The 19,387-nt window shown below is 37.2% G+C and overlaps 2 long non-coding RNA genes across 6 annotated transcripts; both read right to left on the reverse strand.

Moving 5' to 3' along the window:
• Positions 1 to 5,025: 5,025 nt before the first annotated feature.
• Positions 5,026 to 7,791, reverse strand: LOC110871957. Of its 5 annotated transcripts, none has more exons than XR_004864609.1 (7): positions 7,361 to 7,786; positions 7,201 to 7,269; positions 7,041 to 7,102; positions 6,561 to 6,688; positions 6,073 to 6,130; positions 5,683 to 5,970; positions 5,026 to 5,350 (listed from the first exon to the last, which is right to left on the reverse strand). It is a non-coding gene; the product is annotated as an uncharacterized LOC110871957 (long non-coding RNA). The 5 variants fall into 5 exon arrangements; XR_002554005.2 differs by having other exon boundaries at positions 5,026 to 5,446; XR_002554006.2 differs by having other exon boundaries at positions 5,026 to 5,970; positions 6,073 to 6,204; positions 7,361 to 7,791.
• Positions 7,792 to 11,495: 3,704 nt separating this feature from the next.
• LOC110870795 lies at positions 11,496 to 12,148 on the reverse strand. The gene is made up of 2 exons (XR_002553242.2): positions 11,790 to 12,148; positions 11,496 to 11,706 (listed from the first exon to the last, which is right to left on the reverse strand). It is a non-coding gene; the product is annotated as an uncharacterized LOC110870795 (long non-coding RNA).
• Between the last annotated feature and the right edge of the window lie 7,239 nt (positions 12,149 to 19,387).

Consider the following 19,387-nt stretch of genomic DNA (forward strand, 5'->3'; position numbering starts at 1 on the left):
TCCACAGGGTGAACGTTCCAATGATTACATTGTGGTAAGACTCGGCGCGTACCACAAGGAATGTAAGGAGTATGGTTCTTTCCTGGGGAGCTTGTCCGAATGTGACTGGAAAAGTAATTTAGCCAATGGGATCAACCTTTTCCCCCGTGAAACCCTTAATAGGTGCGTGTACTGACTCAAGCAGTCTTCTATCTTCTGGTTGCATTCTATTGAAACAATGTTCATAGATGATATCTTCTGAACTCCCGGTATCTACCAGGATCCTCCTCATTTGATAATCACCTACCGCAGCAGATATGATTAAGGCGTCAGTGGTGAGGTGTAAATCTTCCACGTGAGACTCAATTGTCATGGTTGCCAGCATCTAGGGTTCGAGCGTGGAAAAACTCCGTTTGGCCCCTTTTCCCTTATCCGCATGTACCATGTTTAGCTCTCGTGGCCTCTTTCCCGCTGCCTTGTCGCTTTCTTCTTTGACGGGAGGCGGGCCATGTTTGATGTCTCGCACCAGGTGTGGCAATTTACCCGCTTTCATGAAATACTCAATCTGCTTCTTCAACTGAAAACAGTCATTGGTATCGTGGCCGTTCCCTTTGTGGTATTCACAGTACTTGCTTGTGTCTTTGTTGGGGTTGTCCTTTAGTGGCTTTGGAGGGTTAAACTTGAGGTTCTCAGAGGCTAGGATTTCCGCTGGTGTCTTACTTAGGTTAGGGTAATCGGATCGCGGCTTAGAGGATTCATTCCTTGAGTAGGTATTCCTAGACCTATCATACCGCGAGTCCGTTCTATCACCTTTCTGGTATCGGTCTCCTCTACCTTTACTTTTATAACCTCGTTGTTCTCTATCCTCCTGGCTTTTCTGAGCCTCCTTATTTCTGTTGGCCGCGTGACTGGCGGCTACAGCCTTTTCTTGTATGACGTATACCTTGGCTATCCTCAAGATTTCATCAATGGTGGGAGGCATGCCATCCCTCCCGTGAAGTGTTCTTAATAGCTCATCATCGTTTACCCCCTGTAGGAAATCTCCACACGCTAGATCGTTTGTGACACCCGGGATTGCCAGGCTTTCTTTATTAAATCTAACGATGAAACTTTCCACCGTTTCATTGTCCCGCCGGCGAATGTGAAGGAGCTCGTTTCGATCTTTAGTGTGCCTTCGTTGTTGGCTAAATTGCAAGATGAACTTAGCCTCTAGGTCTTCAAAGCTGTCAATTTCTCCGGTGGGCAAACTATCCTACCAGACCCGAGCCGCGCCTACCAGCGTTTGGACAAACATCTTGCACCAGAGGGGTATGGGCCAACAGGCTGCTTCCCCTGCACTTTTGAATAGATTAAGATGGTCATCAGGGTCGCCTAGACCATCGTATTTGCCTACCGTTTGAGGCATTTTGGGCTTTTCCTTAATAGGAGCTTCCGCTATTCTTCTGGTGAACTTGGATTTAAAAGTTGCATCCACTGGTTTGTAAGGTCTGGTAAGTTCATCCTCCTCCACGTTGACGGGTTGTATTGAAGGAGTGGCCCTACCCTGGCTGGTACCCTGGATAACAGGGGGTTGAGCCGAGGTGATGTTCAGCGTGGGGATGGGGCCTCCACCTGGAGAAAATCAAGGCCTAGATGTGTTTCCTTTATCATAGGCAGGTTCCGCTGTCGGCGGGGTCTGACCATAAACTGGTTGTGATGTTGGAAAAGTCCACCAGGGTGGTATGTAAGCCGCGTATGGCGATTGCTGAGCATAACCTTGTGTTGCTCCATGGGGAGTGTATATTGGAGTGCTGTATGGGGGGTAAGTACTCGTACGGGGGTGCGTAATAGTACCCGGGGAAGTAAGCTTGATTTCCTGGCGTAACTGGTGCGTTCATGTTTCCCGCCGGCATAACCACTGGTTGATGGGGCGGCGTGGATAACGCCGCCGTTAGTGCTGCCAAATACAAGGGTGGCATGGCGTAGGTGACCGAAGGTTGATAGTATTGAGGCATGCTCACCTGCGGTATAACAGTGCTCTGGCTTGCCGATGTAATAACTGGCATAGTGCTACGACGTATAGTCTGTGCAGTAGTGGTTGTTGCTGGGGTGAAAACGTTAATGCCTGTTGCAATTGGTTCGACTGATTAGAACTGCAGAGAAGTGTATGAAAACAGGTCTGCCGTCGTTGTCCCAGAAGAAACGGCGGTGGTTCCTGTAAAACCTGGTGGGGGTCCTTCCACTTCGAATTCCAAGTCGAGTGACCTGGTTACAGTCGGTGAGGCTGGCATGGTGGTAACAGGGCTTGTCTCTAGTAATGGATTGCTAGTTACCATCGCCTTGGTTGGTGTTACTGCTACGTTCTGATCGCTTGCCATGGGGTTCAGTTTTGTTGCTACCGAAAAGGTCCCACGGATGGCGCCAATGAAGAAACACTTACCTTCACGGTAGTATCCAACTAAGGACTTCAACTCTTGGCGATCTGATCTGCTAACTGCAAAACAGAACACCGTTAGGACTCGTTACAGGAATGGGGTTATTCATGTAACCACCCTCCGGCAGTGGCGGACCCAGGAATTTTTTCCTGGAGGTGCGGAATATTTTCAAAGATTTTAGGTCCCTAGCTGTATAAAAATATCGGTTCATAGCGGGTCGGGTCGGGTCGGATCAGGTAAGACAAAAGAACATCAAACTAAAATTTATAAATCATTAAAAACCCGTCAAACTTCATTACAAATTACAAACATATTTAAAATTGTGCCATACAGGTTTTTTTTTTTTAAATATATCCTGTTGATACATTTTGTGTGGACGCGACTCGGCTCGGTTCGACTCGGCTCGGTACGACTTGGTTTCGACACGGTTAGGTCCGGCTCAAGCCCGACGTCACGACATTCCTCCGTCGTGCGCCCCAGAGTTCGACACGCGAAGCACGGAGAGCCGCAAATCTTTCCCGCCAACACATCACCATGACATCACCTTAGTGATGTCATGATGATGTCACTATTTTGTCTTATGTGGAAATATGTGAACTTTGAAAGGATTTGACGAAACAGATTTTGTTTCGTCAACCTTTGTCATGGTTCAGCCTGTTTCGTCGCCTGTGGGCTTCTTCAGGCCCAATGTTTGGCCCAAAGGTGTTTCGCCGAGTCCCTTTTGTTTCGTCAAGGTCTGTGTCTGTTTTAGTATAAATACCTCTCTCAGTTTCTGTGTGAAACTGATGAGCACAGAGAGACTTAGTGAGAGTCTGTTAAAACATTGTTTGTATATGTTTGTATCGTTCTCATCCCTAATCAATAGATATTGAATCTTTTGGTTACGCGTGTTCTTCTTGTTAACTTTGTTTGGTTTGCACCGTCATGGGGATTCCGCACCCGTTACCGTGTTCTTGATAAACAAGGATAGGTTTTCGTTATCGATCCACCGGAAAAACGGGACCTACATATCCAAAATATCATCTAAAGATACCAAACACGCCATAAGTTCATTACATTCTTACTCATTGTTCCTAACGCATATAATTTGCTCCACAAGTTTATAAAACAACACTAAACAGTTAAACAAAATAAACAATCATGTTCAACCATAGCCCATAACTTTCAATTATATTTTTAAACATTCAAGCCCTAATTTTAAATGTTGATTACTTGTAACTAATCATTTAAACAAACAAAGCTATAAATAAAACAACAAAATTATTTAACTACAAGTCTAGAACAACAAAAAAATTAAAAAAATATATAAAAAAGAATTAAACCCTTACACATCTATATTTTCTCCTAATCATCACATAAAACAAAATAAATAAATAAATAAACCATCTAGTTCTATATTGGAATTCTGACGTAATATGGGTCGGTCCAACCGGAATTTTGGTTTTTCCGGTAAAAAAAGCCACCAGGTCCAGTGGCGTCAAGTCGCTGGGAGTTCTTTTGGGGGCGGGATTTGGAAATGGAATGAGTGAATGGGTTTGGATTATTTTATTTAGTTCAAATTTCTTTAGGTTGGGTTTGGGCTTGGGCTTGGGCTTGTGTTAATAAAAATTGATTGCAGACTGGGCTTTGATTGGATTAAATAATTAATTAAGTGAATAAGTGGTTAATAAATTTTTTTCTAAGTGGGGCGGTTGAAAATTTTCAAGGGGTGCGGGTGAAAAATTACAAGGGGTGCGGTCGGGATTTTCGGCGAAAAATAACACTAAAAATATTTTTTCAGGGGGTGCGCCCGCCCACCCTTAGCTTAGGGTGGGTACGCCCCTGCCCTCCGGTGTGAGAATAAGTCTCGGTTTGGGAGAAAGTATAAGTGAATAGAAAGAGAGAGTAGACGAGAGCAAGATGACTCATACCTTAGATGTTTACCTCTATTTATAGTTTACCATTAGGGTTTCCCTTAACTTAGGATGTGCTCCGATAAGTTAGGGATTTGCATGATCTTCCCCAAAGAACAGGGATTCGGTTACGTGATTTATCCATGCAGAATGGAACATTCTAGAATAAATGTTTATAATTAATTATTTATAATAAAATAATAGGTAATGACCGGGTCGGGTTAGCCGATCCAAGTCATACCTCGACAGAGGGGTATTTTTATAAGAGGCTAACTTAAAATGACCGAATTACTTTTATGAAAGACATGTGGGGTGACCTAATGTTAGACACGTAGGGTGACTTAATGTTGAAAACTAATGACGATCAATGACAGGGGCTATCAATGTTATAAAATTTCAACATGAAAAAACTTAAGTAACTAATTTACAACCATTATAACTAGTTTAATACCCGTCCGTTGGACGGGTTACGCTAAGATAACAAACAAAGATAACGTATATTGATGGTGTTTCAGTTTGCTTCTCCTTTTCCTCTTTTCCATCTCCTATTTGAAAAACTTATAACCATCTAACTTTTATTTTTCTTCTTTTCAAACCACTGAAACGCATTCTCAAAACACATTATCCAAACACTATAAAAAATGACATATTAACTTTTAAGAAGTCAAAAACTTAAAAGCAGCTCAAAATAAACAATCCCAAACATCCACGTTAGGTGAACACAAGTCTAAACAACATTATAAACAAAAGCACCATTTTTATAATCTATAAAAGGAAAACCCATGTGAACGGTGTACAACCACAAACAGTATAAAATAAAACTTATAGAGAGATAAAACATGAAATACTGTCATTTTAATGAAAAAGTAAATGATAGGCAGCACTGAATGAGCCTCTAACCCATAATTCACTATGGTTCATAGAAGGCAACCCGGCCCCGTGTTTTGGTTAACTATCTTTGCTTCACAGTTGGCTATGAGCTGCCCAACGGTGCCTACTATCATGCTCCCATACGAATTCTGCAATTCATGGGACTCCACCTGTGGTTTCGGTAAACCCATACGCCTAAAGGGAAATGACCAACCATGTAGCAGTAGCTTTATTTCAATGATCAAGAATCTTCTTATTTGGCCCATGACCTCCAGGTCTCATACTAATAACCTTACAGTTGCTCCAATGTTTCACCCATTTAAATTTTTATATTAAAAATATCGTAAATAAGATAGAAGTAGATTCTTCTTATTTTTTATCCTGATGGTAGCAAAATCCAAAATAATGACATGCATATCATTTAATTAACTACAATTTGCCATATAGTTGTGATTATTTGTAATTGTGTCTAGTAAATATTAATATAATATATATGAAATAAGCAAACATTACAAAAGAATACATACCTATTTCAGGACTGTGAGTTTTCTAAATGCAGCCATATAACCACTGGGTGTCAGCCCAGTAGCCAGCCTCACCCACACAAATCGTGGGGACCCGGGTTCGACTCCGGTCGATTATCAAAAAACCTATGGTCCACTCGATGGCTGGGGATTCACCGCCAGTTAGGTATGGGGCTATCCTGCTGGGGAGGGAGAACCCTCCCGCGGTCGTGGGTACCGTGCAATTACCCTTTTTTAAATGCAGCCATATGCCCATTAGCTAAAATCTGCAACATATATGTAATCACGTACCTGAAATTTATTTAGAAACAGATAAAAACAATATAAACAGACAAATTGCACTATCAACATTAAGAATGAATCAAAAACAAAATTTTGGAAGCAAATACACACCCATGTTCCATCTTTGGTTGAGATTACTTTTGAGTGCAGAACCCTGTCAACGGCGATTCTGGACAAAAGGCATAAGATTATTTTTTATTGCAAGAGGATCTTCACCAACATATCCACTTAGATGTGCCCCCACTAGGTTGACATACAGTAACATTATATTTTTCCATCCATAATCCAAAGGATATGTATATCACAAAAAATACCCTCAATCATGAGTTGGATGGATTATAATGATTAGTTTCATACTTAATACGAATATATAAGGGATTATATAGAAACATTTAAATATGAAAACACTATTTATTGAAATTAGAATAAGATAGTGAGTTGTAATAAAAGGGGCCATAGATAATAATAAGTTTTGTTGCAACAGGCATGAAAATAATCATTCAAACACAGCTTTATGCATAGAAATGTTTTCAAATATCCCATTTTACATGGAATGGATCATTTCAAGAATACTAAAAGTAATACGAAATGTTTGATACCTTGGTTCGTCCACATGGGTTGGCTGCAGACAAGGGGAATTCTTCTATGCACGGTACCTCCTTTGATGACCATAAAATCCCATCTTGAATTCAAGGGCTAGGTGATACTGTTGTAGATGTAACCTTAACTGTCAAACACATTTAAAAGAACACTAATTTATGTGATTGTGATTAACATTAAAGAACAACAATCAACTCACTACTCAAATCTCATAAAAAATAGCAGAACAGAAAAAAACATTTTCATGACAACATTTAGATCTAATGTGATCCCAAATTCTGCAATACAGAGTAACCTACAAATGAAATCGAAAAACCAAACAGAGGAAACCAAAATGATGCTACTGAACACTGTGCAAGAAGACTAGAAAAATCAATAAATAAATTGAAGCAAGAAAAACCCAAATAAATTGTGCTTAAACCCCCCCCCCCAAAAAAAAAAAAAAAAAAAAAAAAAAAACTTGAAATCAATTGGAGTACCTTTGTTCGATCTCACAGTTGGGAGGCAGTGGTGTCCTTGAAAAGAAACTGGCAATGATTATCTGGTTATCTCATTTATAAACATTCAGAATCACACAGATGAAAAGAAAAATTCAACCTAATATGAATTCGAATATACATGATAAAAGCAGATCATTACATCTTTAGAGGTGAGATGCGATGAAACTTCAAGAATTAGATGTTCTCTCTGCAATTTCATTTTCCGACGCTGCAAACAAAACATAAAAAATTGAAAATTAACAGTGTTAGGGTTTTAAACGAACGGTAACTGATGATCGGAGTGAAATAGCGATTATTACCGGCTTCATATGGAACTGCCCATGTTGGTTTATTTGTCGCTGGAGAGATGAAAGGAAGGGTTTGTTTGTTTGTTTGGTGATTTGTATTACAACAGAAACCAACCGGAGATTGAACGTAGAAGATGAGAAAATAGGTAAGGGTTTACCAATCGGTTGTTGGTAATGGCTCCTCCAATGGATTGTTGATGAAATCGAACTATTCCACTGGCTTGTAAAGTTGGATGTATTTTGAATGGCGGAGAATAATTGAAGAATGTAAATTTGAGAATGGGGAATGGAAGGTTTGGGGATGATTTATAAATAACCTACAGGAGGTGCGGTTGTAGTAGCAAGGATTTAGGAGGAGAAAAAGGATAGTGGGGTGAACCGACAGAAACAAACTGCCCACAACCCTAGGAGCCATACGTGGGAACATGGGGATGAAAGCCAAAGAAACCGCTCGTAACTTCTGTGATAGCGGTTGAAAAAAGGGAGTTTAAACGGATAGGATTTAATCTCAGCAAGATCTAAGGGCTAAGAATGATTTGAAAGTTGGTTAGACTTAATGGGTTTAATATATATATATATATATATATATATATATATATAATAATAGTGGGCATGAAATTTATGAGGTAACCCCTAAAGTTGTGGAGATAATGGGTAGGAAAAGGTGGAGGTAACCAATTGCTGGAGAAACCGCAAACAACCGCTCTAAACCGCGGAGTGGTTATTTTTGGGAGTTTAAAGGGTCAAGATTTATTTTCAGCATGATCCAATGGACAAGAATGATTTGAGAAGTAACTTCCACTTAATGGGTTCCATATATATATATATAATTGATTGTGTGATTTTTAAAGTTGAAGATGAGTGGTACAATATCTTAAAAGCACAAAGATCAATAAATAATTAAAAAATGTTAAATAATGATTACACCAAAAAAAATTATTAAATGATAAAGTTATAAACATTATCCATTCTGCTTTTAAAAGAACAACAAGATAATTAAAAAGCAAAAGCTCTATAAATAAATATACAAAGATTCTAATGACAACAAAGTGAAAAATAAAACCTACTAAAACTAGGCCAAAAACAATAAGGTATATAAATTCCCAAGAATTAGGGTATAAACGAATTAAATGTTTAACAAACAGTTTATGAATCGTTGGGTGAGAAGTTCGTTTATATTTGTTCGTTTAATAAAAGAACAAAGGCGAACAAAAAAATGTTGTTCGATAAGTTAAATAAACGAACATAAATAGAAGTTGTGTTGCGTTCGCTCGTCTATTTTCGTGAACATTCGATAATGTGTTCATTTATGTTCACTCATTTGTGTTCATTCACTAAAAATTTTTTTAGGCTATATTTTTATTTTTAATGGCTTTAGTTTTTAAATTTTGCAACCATAGTTATATTATATGCCTCCGCTAACTATCCTCATTTGATCATTTCAATTTTAGTGTGTGTTAAAACTTGATAAACTTCTTAAGTTTTGTATTAATTGTGTTAAGTGTCTATTCTTTGATGGATTCTTCGTAATCTTTCTAATGAAAAATGCACATTGTACTTTTAAATGAATATATAACATTCATTTGTGTTTATTAATGTTCATGAACATTTTTTGGGTTCGTTTGCGTTCGTCAACGTTCAACAAGTGTTCATTAACAAGTTCATTTTCTTAATGAACGAATAAAAACAAGAAATCACATTCGCTAAGCGTTCGTGAACCATTCATGAACATGTTCATCCTACAATGAACACGAACAATGCCTTATTCGTGTTCATTCAGTTCATTTATAGCCCTACCTAGATCGTCTCTTTTCTTTTTTTTTCGAAATCAGTTGTGATACATGTTGGGATAGCTGATTTTTGTATAGTAAATGATATCTGTTTAAGGGGCTGTTTGGTAGCCTCTTAATATTCCATTAAGAGGCTACCTCTTAACGAATAAAAATTAAGAGTGTTTAGTTCATAAAATAAGAACATCTTAATGATTCAGTAGCCTGTGACCGATTCAGTTTTAAAGTCACTGATATCAGGCATGTATACCCTTTGCTTGAATGAAAAATTAGCCACACCTTCTCTCAAACACATCTGACAACAAGATTTCCACCACCGCTCAATGAAAGATTTCAGCCCTAATCGGTCGTCACTTGTCACTCGTCACCACCACTAGTCCGACGAAGCCACTCACGCAGGTATTCAGTCTTCTCCCAATCTTTGTTTTTGCCCTCAACGGTTTCAGCCCTAATCTCTATCATTCATTGTACCTAGGTTTTGTTTCTGATGCAAATTTGTATAAGTTTTGGTCTGATTAACCCTAATATGTTGATGATTGAACTATATACCATGATTTTCAGTGTGAAAGTGATAAGTTAGGATGAAAATTGTTACATCAGTGCAAAATTGACAGTTCTTGGCCTGGTTACATCAGTGCAATCTGAAATACATATAAAAAGAACTTGATTTCATTTGCACTAATTACGATACCACATGCTTATGTTTGATCTATGTGAAGAGTGTAACTAAACTCTTGTGCTAGAAATACGGTTCAGGTTTTGATTTTATTGTGATTACTATTTATGATTTAAGTTGTATTCGGACGCGTATGGAATGTATTCAGATCTTATGATGGCGAATAATGCTGGTTATGGATTGTCATTTAAGTGGTGAGTTGTTTGTAAACGATGGAGGTGTAGAATATGTGAATTGGATGGATGCTGGTGGAGTTGTAGGGAGGAATTTGAGGAGAGAACAGAGAACTCGAGTAATTTCACTGGATTCCATCATCATCATCATCATCATCATCATCATCATCATCATCATCATCATCATCATCATCATGGGAATTTGAATAATGAAGGGAATGAAACACAATATGGAAGTGAACATGTTCATAGAGGGGATTCTTAGTTTGGATATAGGTCATATGGTGATGAAGAGGATGATACGGCTGTTGTTTTGGGGCAACAAGTTTGGAGGTAAATTCATCTTCTAACCTTGGATTGTGTTTAAAATTAAGCAATCGCATATTGTGTAAACTTGACAAACTTCCTAGTTACTAAACACACAAACATGTCTCGACACTATTGTAATTTATAAATGCCTTATATTGTGAAGATGTGAAAAGTTGGTGTTTGTTACAGGTACTTTCAATTGCTAAAGAGTTGTGGTGTCAATACTGATATTTAAGAATCCAATGGGTTAACAAAGATGGTGGGGTATTTGCTGATGATGGTGGGATTGGAATGTACAACGAAGCGAGAGAAGAGGAGCACAAATAAATAAACGTCCAAGTTTTGTTTGTGAAGATTGTTTTGGCTTTATTCTTTCTGTTGTATCTTGTTTACCATTGTGTATGAATCATGCCTTGAGTTGTTTAAGCTTATTATATTACATTTTTGTATGTAAATTAAGCATGTTTTTATCATTTGTGTTACTTCAAATTTTGTACAGAATGTGCAGTGATAAAACTTAGATTTCTTTGTAGTGCATTTGTTGAGAATTAAAACGTAAATAGCGATTTTATTAAGAACTAAAAGATTTGCCGATATTTAGACAATGACAAGAACATAGTGTTCTCTAAAATATAAGGCGGAGAAAATGATAGTTTAGAGAGGTAAAATAGTCATTCTGTATAGTCATTCAGAGGTCCAACCAAACAGCGCTATTGACTCAGCACTTACTAGTTCAGAGCCTCTTACCCATTCAGACCTCTTACTGATTCAGCACTTAATGATTCAGAGGTTGCCAAACAGCCCCTAAGATTTAAAAAAAATATATTTAAATGAGACCCACTACTTTAAAATATCTCTTTGAATTAAATGCTTGGTTGGTCCCTGTGGTTTGTAAAAATTGCAGACTTGGTCCTAGTGGTTTACTAATTACACGCGTGGTACCAAAACTTGTCAAACATGAACTCGGTTGGTCCCCAGCCCTAACATCAGTTAATTATCTCTGTTAAAACACCCTATTTGTTTGCCATGTGAGGGTAATTTGATCATTTCAGTCTAGCCTATTATAAAAAGAGAAGTTAAATGCATGGTTGGTCCCACCCCACCCTGTTCTTCTTCTTCCCCAAACCACCACCACCATCTCATCTCCTCCACCTAATACCCACCACCATTGAATCCCCATAAAGATCTAATCCCCAAAATTAGGCACTTAACATGAACATTCATATCTATAAATTCCATATTATCCTCTGGTACACACATACATGTTTGTGTCTCTCATGACACTAATGGGAACTCAAGCTCATCTCCGTCACACAAATTTACTGGGCTCACCACTCCACCACCATACGCCACCGCATACCACCACCATACGCCACCGCACATTACTTCCCCACATTTCTGCAACTGCACCTAAAAGAGAGAAAGATGCAAAAAAAACGGGTTGTTATTACGGGTATGGGAGTCGTGTCTGTGTTTGGAAATGACATTGATACCTTCTACCAAAGACTTTTGGCAGGAAAGAGTGGCAACGGTATTGAAATCCGGTTCGATCCAATACCCATAAAGATCTAATCCCCAAAATTTACAAACGAATCGACTTAATTAAACCACAGTGTGAAAATTATCATAAAACCAAAAACCGATTGTTATCAGGAAGCGGTTGTACCAGCTGTTCTTGGAGGATCCGAAGCAGAAAACGGAGGTGAAGAATGGAGAAATTGAGATCCCCCGTGAGGAAAGAGGGGAGATCATCAACCAATTACAGAGGATTTCAGTGCTGGTGGGTATTAGGTGGAGGAGATGAGATGGTGGTGGTGGTTTGGGGAAGAAGAAGGGGTGGGGTGGGACCAACCAGGTATTTAACTCCTCTTTTATAATAGGTTGGACTGAAATGACCAAATTACTCTCACATGGCAAGCACATGGGGTGTTTTAACAGAGATATTTAACTGATATTAGCGCTGGGGACCAACCGAGTTCATTTTTGACAAGTTTTGGTACCACACGTGTAATTAGTAAACCACTAGAACTAAATCTGCAATTTTTGCAAACCACAAGAACCAACCAAGCATTTAACTCTATCTCTTTTTAACATCAGGAACATAAATCAAAATATCTCTATTCAACATAATTAGTAAACATAATCAAAATTCATAATATAAGGCTAGTAGGATGGATATGCTTTGGGTCGTTTTCGAGTTGTCCGAATTGGCTAAAATTTGAATTTGAATTCGAAATGAAAACACATTCGAATTCAGTCACGTTACAAGAAAAATAAAATAATAATATATTGAGTAAATCGCAAGTTATGTTTTATTATTTTTATACAAGATTTCAAGAGGTGTCATTTGCCTTTAAAATTGATAGAGTTTTGTGTTTAATGTTTAAATTGTTACACGTTATGTCGTTTGATTCTAACGTAGTTATTTTTTATCATTAAATATGATAATTTGACTTGTACATAGGGGCAATTTTGTCAGTCTACCCTAATTAATTTGTTTTTTTTTCTTATATTGTACTTTTCTTTCTCATCTCACTCTCTATACCATCTATAGTATGCATTTGAGAGAGAGAGAGAGAGAGAGAGAGAGAGAGAGAGAGAGAGAGAGAGAGAGAGAGAGAGAGAGAGAGAGAGAGAGAGAGAGAGAGAGAGAGAGAGAGAGAGAGAGAGAGAGAGAGAGAGAGAGATGCGTCAATAAATCTGTTGGTACCTGATGAACCTAGTCGCTAGTCCCACTTTTTTCACCATCAAAGGTCATAATCACCGTCGGCACCAATAGATCTGTTGGTACCCACAGTATGTGGTAAGCGTATAATGGTGGTACTGGTGTGTAGTAGAGATGGTAATGGTGTTGGTGTGTAGTAGAGACGGTAATTGTGGTTGTGGTGGTATAAGTGGAGACGAGAGAAGGGGTGTGAGAAGAGAGAAATGGTAAGAAAGAGAGATTTGGTGTTTATTAATTTTATAATTTTTATTTTTGTTTTATTTATTAAAATATTTTTAATTAAAATAGTAAAACAAAACTAAATTACCCTTTTATGTTCTGATTTAACAATAAAAACTATGTGGGTTACGGCCAAAGGATATAACGTGTAAGAGCATTCACATCCTATCTATCATTTTCTATCTTATAATTACACTAAAAACAACTAAATTTTCTCTCTCATTCCAATTAAATAATATTTTTTTATACTTTTATGATTACTTTTTCTTTCTTCTCCACTCACAATCACTTTTAAAAATATATTGAAAAAAATTATACATGGTGAATAGTGTCTCCTCTAATATACAGATAAACAGTAACGTTTTCTCTCTCCTTCGCTCACAACCATTTTTTTATAATATGAAAGCGCCTTTCACGGAATTTAGGGGATAGGATGTGAATGCTTTAAGGGGTTGTTTGTGTCACACCCCAACCGATGGCGGAAACATCGGGATGAGACGAAAAAATCGCTCAAAACATCATAACACTAATGTGACAGACAATAAAATTTAAATCCAATTTCATAAATGACCAAAATTCAAATACATTGTTTCAAATAAAGACAAATTGTAACAAACATAATCCAAGATTTGTTAAAATAATATCTTAATATTCAGTTTTATATTTTGTTCTTATATTTGTTTTTGTTTGTGTATATGAGATGGCTGAACATGTGGGCTGCAAGATTGCTGGACTTGTTGACTTGTAGCTGGTCAAAGGAGTGTTGCAAGTTGGGCTAATGCATGACTTGGAGATGGGCTTAAAAGATACAGATGGGCTTGGGCAACAGACCGTGTTCGGGAGTCCGGGTTATAAAAGAGTGTCTTCATTCAGCCTAGGGTTAGAGTCTAAGACAGTTTTCTCATATTTCCATTGTTCATCTACTACAAAATTCTATAGAATTCGATTCTTGTAAGATGAATATTGTTTTGTTCTTGTTAGATATCAATGTTTATTATTAATGTGGGTTTCTACATCCATCCTAACTTAATTCTTCGTCATCGTCTATCAACCTGTAACATGTATTAAAATATGACCAACAAAAATGTTTGGCGATGGAAACGATAGCGGTGGCTGGAGTGCTTAGCGGTAACGGGTGTTCAAGGCTGCATTTTGTGATAAAACACCAATCTAATAGATGGCTTCAAGCTGCTAGAACAAGCAGCGAACCAAATAACTATAAGAAATTGATCAACCATACTTTGTCTATTACAATAAGACATATAAATACAAGAAGAGAAAGCTAATTCTAAGGAATACATTTAATTACAAATATATGCAAGGCTATAATGTGGGAGACAATCACTCAAACGGTTTTGACTGATTAATGTGATGGACTTGATTTTCTCCTTGATCATCTTGGGTTAGTCATTTCCCTTAATAATAACAATGTCGGTCCTTTAGGTTGTAGTTTTGGGATCTACCCGGGCGTATAGGGCCGCTGTGGTTCGCAATGTTTGAGGGTTGGGCGAGAAGTATTATGGAACTGAAACTAATGGCAAAATGGTACCAAATAGTAATGGTGGTTGACCGCCAAAGTGGACCATAAGCTAGACAACAAAGTCATACTTTCGGAGGTGATTTCGAAGTTGAATTGTGTGGTACAATGTAGCAGCGAACCGTGATCTTTTGCAGCTGTTTTAGAGGCCCTTTCATGTTAAAAATGTAGTGGCAGTAACAAAAGATGACATCTTATTCGGTTATTCCATTTTTTATATACTAATAAAACACAAACTGAATGAACAGTACGCTTTTAAGCTTTTTTTTATATGTGGTTTTAGTGATTTTTTACATGTGTTATGTGGTTCTTTTATATATCTTAGACCGTGGCGTATGGTGGGGCGTGAGTTGGGGGCATGGTTCGACACGTGGAGTATGTGGCACCCAAGACCAAAAGCCAATTTCAAAGGGGTATGGTGGGGCGTGGCTGGGGTGGCGTGGAAAAAAAAAACCAATTTCAAAGGGCTAGTGCTCCTGGCCAACGAGGTTCCGCCATGTCATGTTCGTAGCCCCGCCCAACGCTCGGGCTGAAACCCCCGCCTAAGGGGCCACGCCGAAACCCAAGCTCACCCGGGGTGGTGACGTGGGCGTTTGTACCCAACCCCCGCCCCATACCCCATAGTCTTATGTAACTTGCGTTTGTTTTTTATCGATGTAATTCACGTGTCCGTATTTTTTGATCATATCAAGATTTTTTTTCTCTATGGGTTGCTGTAATTAGTGTAGGTGACGTAACAAAATAAACCGATACCGATCAAATTCCCGCTGTGTTGGTATATTTTTAGTCATATCATGATTTTTTTTCTCTATTGGTTGCTATAACGAATGTGAGTACTGTAATTAAACGAACTGATACCCACCCACCGCGCAACGCGCGGATTTAATAACACTAGTTGTGCCATAACATCAAATATGTGATGTTTTGGTTGTTATTTTATTTGAACATAAACCATCAGTCATCTTCTACATAAACATGATCAAGGCATCAAGCGGCTTCTTATATATAATAATGCAAACGACGAAGGATTTAAAATAACAGTAAACAAAAGGGATGTACCGAAACAGTGATGAATGTATCACGTTGTGAACTCCGAACGGCTCCAGTGACGTCTCCGCGGGTTCTTCGACAGTACGAGTGTGATGTATTAGAGAGTGGAATGGTGGAGTGGTTTGGTTGTTGTTAACTGGGTTTGAACCTGGTAGGGGATCCGAGTTCGAGTCCGGGCCATGCCCACTTTATTTTAGTTTTGATTTTTAAGTAGTAATTATAAGTTTCATAATGGCGCCTAATCTTTGATAATTTAAAATAACTTGGTTAAGTTATTTTACTAACAAAACTAACTTAAAACTAGCAGACTAACTAGGTTATACATATAAGTTTTATATTAATTGATTTAATTAATTAACTAAATAATTGAATAACTATATTGATAATTAAAAAAAATAATAATATCTCAATCAATTAATTAATTCGCGAAAGTTTCCCGTGGTTTCAAGGTTAGGATCCGAATTTCAAAACGGGTCAAATTTCGGGAGCTCATTTTAACGGATGTTACAGTTTGACAACTTCTGAATAATTAAGTGCTGAACCATTAAGTGTTGAACCAGTAAGACGTCTGAACCATTAAGAGCCAGTATAATACTTAACCATTCAGAGGCAAATGTTTGACCAATTCAGATTAGAGGTCTTAACCATTTAGACTCAGTATAATACTTAACCATTCAGAGGCAAATGTATGAACCATTCAGACATTTGCTCATGAAACAAACAGTCTGAACCACTAAGCGTTGAACCAGTAAGAGGTCTGAACAATTAAGAGCCTCATTAAGAGGTAAACAAACAACCCCTAACATTTTAAAGCATGAAGTACAAAGCTCATCAATTTTAATAACAAATAACACCCCTGAAATTTTGTATAAAGATAAATGACAAAATATGCAATTTACTTTAATATATTTTTGAATAAAAGTATGTGTAGTTTTAGTGAAAAAATCAAAACTCGTATTAAACAATTTGAAATCATCAAATTTTTTTTGAACGCCAGTGATGGTATACAGGGGCGGACCTATATAGTGGTCAGGGTGGGCAGCCGCACCCCTTGAAAAAAAAAATTTAGTGTATATTTTAGGAAAAAAAACCTGACCGCACCCCTTGAAAACATGGTTAAACACCTCACCCGCACCCCCAGCAAATAATTTCTAGGTCCGCCACTGATGGTATATGGGTTCTACTTGAAGTTTTGGTGAAAGGTGTAGGGTAGGAGGGAGGAAGAAGGAGGAAGGACGGAGGAAGATCGATGGAGAAAGAGAGAAATGGTTGGCTTGTGAGATGCTTCATCGAATAGTGATCATGGCAGAGGCGTTCATTTTTTAAACAACCATACCCAGTAAATTCCATAAATAACAAAGTTATTCGTTGAGTTTGGAGAGGGCGATATGTACACAAACCTTACTCTAGATAAATAGATTGCTTCCTAAGAGAGTCTTGACTTCAAACAAAAGAGACACAAACCAACAAAACTAAAAATATAGACAAAGGAAACTACCACGACAAAGATAGTGGTGGAATAGTAACAAAGTACAAACTAAAAAATAAAACTAGACCAAATCAAATTTTTTATTATCTATTAGATATTATTATGAGCCAAAAAATATAATTACGGTTATTTAGATATTGTTAAATACTCAGGTTACGAATCTACGGATCACTATATTATTATCTTAAAAAACTTAACGACCATTTGGATTCTCTTGTCATATTACTTTACTTTTACATAAACTTCATTTTAAACTCATACCAACTAATATCAGAATTATTTGTTGAATCTAGGTACAAGATTAGAGATATGAATACAAACGGGTTTCACAGATTTCTTATATTAATTGTGAATGTCTAATGTCCATGGCATTATAGCCTAGTGACATTTTGGGAGTGAGATAAGATTTTGGGATCACTAAGTCCTAGGTTTGATTCTCACAAGAGGGTTTTTCTCATATTTATTGGGTTTCCTCCTGAATTGGTGTATAGGCATTATGCCTAATGTAGATAGATATGATCGGGTGGTTCCGTTGGTGACACGATGATACTCCAATAATCCGTCAGTGATCCAAATTTGTTAAAAAAAAATTGCGAATGTCTAATTACAAACAGAAACATAACATGCTTATATAATATATACTAATTAACCTTGACCTACAAGTTACTAGCTACTAGTTTGTAAACAATTCAAATACCAACATATCATTATCTCACCAATATTAATATAGATTATCCGATATTCCTTAGCCGACTCAAAAGCTAATTGGTTCTGTGTTGCAACTTTCACACTATTTTGTTCTCGTTTGATCATGTGTAGTGGTTTAGCTCAATAATGCCTCTATTAAGGGGCGTTTTGCGACACGTGGCAGTCCAGACAGCATGGGGCATTATTGGGGGTTATTGCAAAAATGTTGTAGTGAGAATAATGCCCAATAACACCCCTTCCAATCATATCACAATTATTTTTTTTAATTAAAAACTTAAAATAGTTCATTAAATAAAAAAATACAATACTAGAAATAAAAAAAAACCCCCGGAAAAAAGTATTTTTGAAACTTTAGGGACTGATTTAGTATTTTTGAAACTTGAAATATTAAAGGTTTTGAAGTTTAAATCTTTTTTTAAATACAATCAAACTTTAGGGACTGAATGTGCAAAATCACTTTCTAAAATCACTTTCTTCTTCCTTGAGGCAACATGCAACTTTCTTCCCCAAAAACCTTCAAAAAAAAAAACCTGCGACTTTCTTCCCCAACCTTTGCCAAAATCACACAAATATTATACACACACAAATATTATACACACATGGCAAAGTTTTATTGGGCAAACAAATGAAGTTCCGGCGTGTTTCAAACAACGCGGATCCAATTTTTTTCGAAAAAAACGCCTGAAAACGCCCCTATGTAATGGGATTTGGGCGTTTTTCGGCGTTATTTTTGAATTTTTTTTAAAAAAATGCCCCACTACGGGGGGTCTTATATCCAACATTTTTCAACTTTGATGCATAGTGCCTCCGGTGGTGTAGGTTGTTTTTTTTATTTTCGCTTTATCTAATAGGATATAATTATTATTACACCTCTCGTTTTACATAATTAGCACATATCAGTTGGTTGAAATCGCATACATACATCATGGTTACTTGGGTTCGAATTCTATCATAGCAAGATTTTGTTTCCTTTTTTTTTACCCTAGGTTACTACCCAATAAAAAGTTAGAGAAAATTATGTAATATTTTCCTTTTATTTTATCTCCTTTTCCTCAATAATATTTTTGTTATTTATTCCTTCCTTTTTTTTGGTACTTTTATTTGATTTTCTTTTATTCCTAATTTGTTCTTTTTTTAACCAAATCCTTATTAGACGTAATGTGTTTTTTTATGTGTAGATATCGTTTTTGTCATGTGACGATTTTTTTATTTAATCTTTTCTGACAAACCCTATTAATTCTGACCCAATAACATTTAGCATCGATATTATCGAAACCAACATTCATTTTCTGGTTTTCCGATCAATGTAGCACATGTGCCGATATTCTTTTGGACATATTAGGACTTTATTTTTTGGTTTCTT

The sequence above is a fragment of the Helianthus annuus genome, chromosome 8, assembly GCF_002127325.2.
Source record: "Helianthus annuus cultivar XRQ/B chromosome 8, HanXRQr2.0-SUNRISE, whole genome shotgun sequence".
In the NCBI taxonomy this organism is placed as follows: domain Eukaryota; kingdom Viridiplantae; phylum Streptophyta; class Magnoliopsida; order Asterales; family Asteraceae; genus Helianthus; species Helianthus annuus.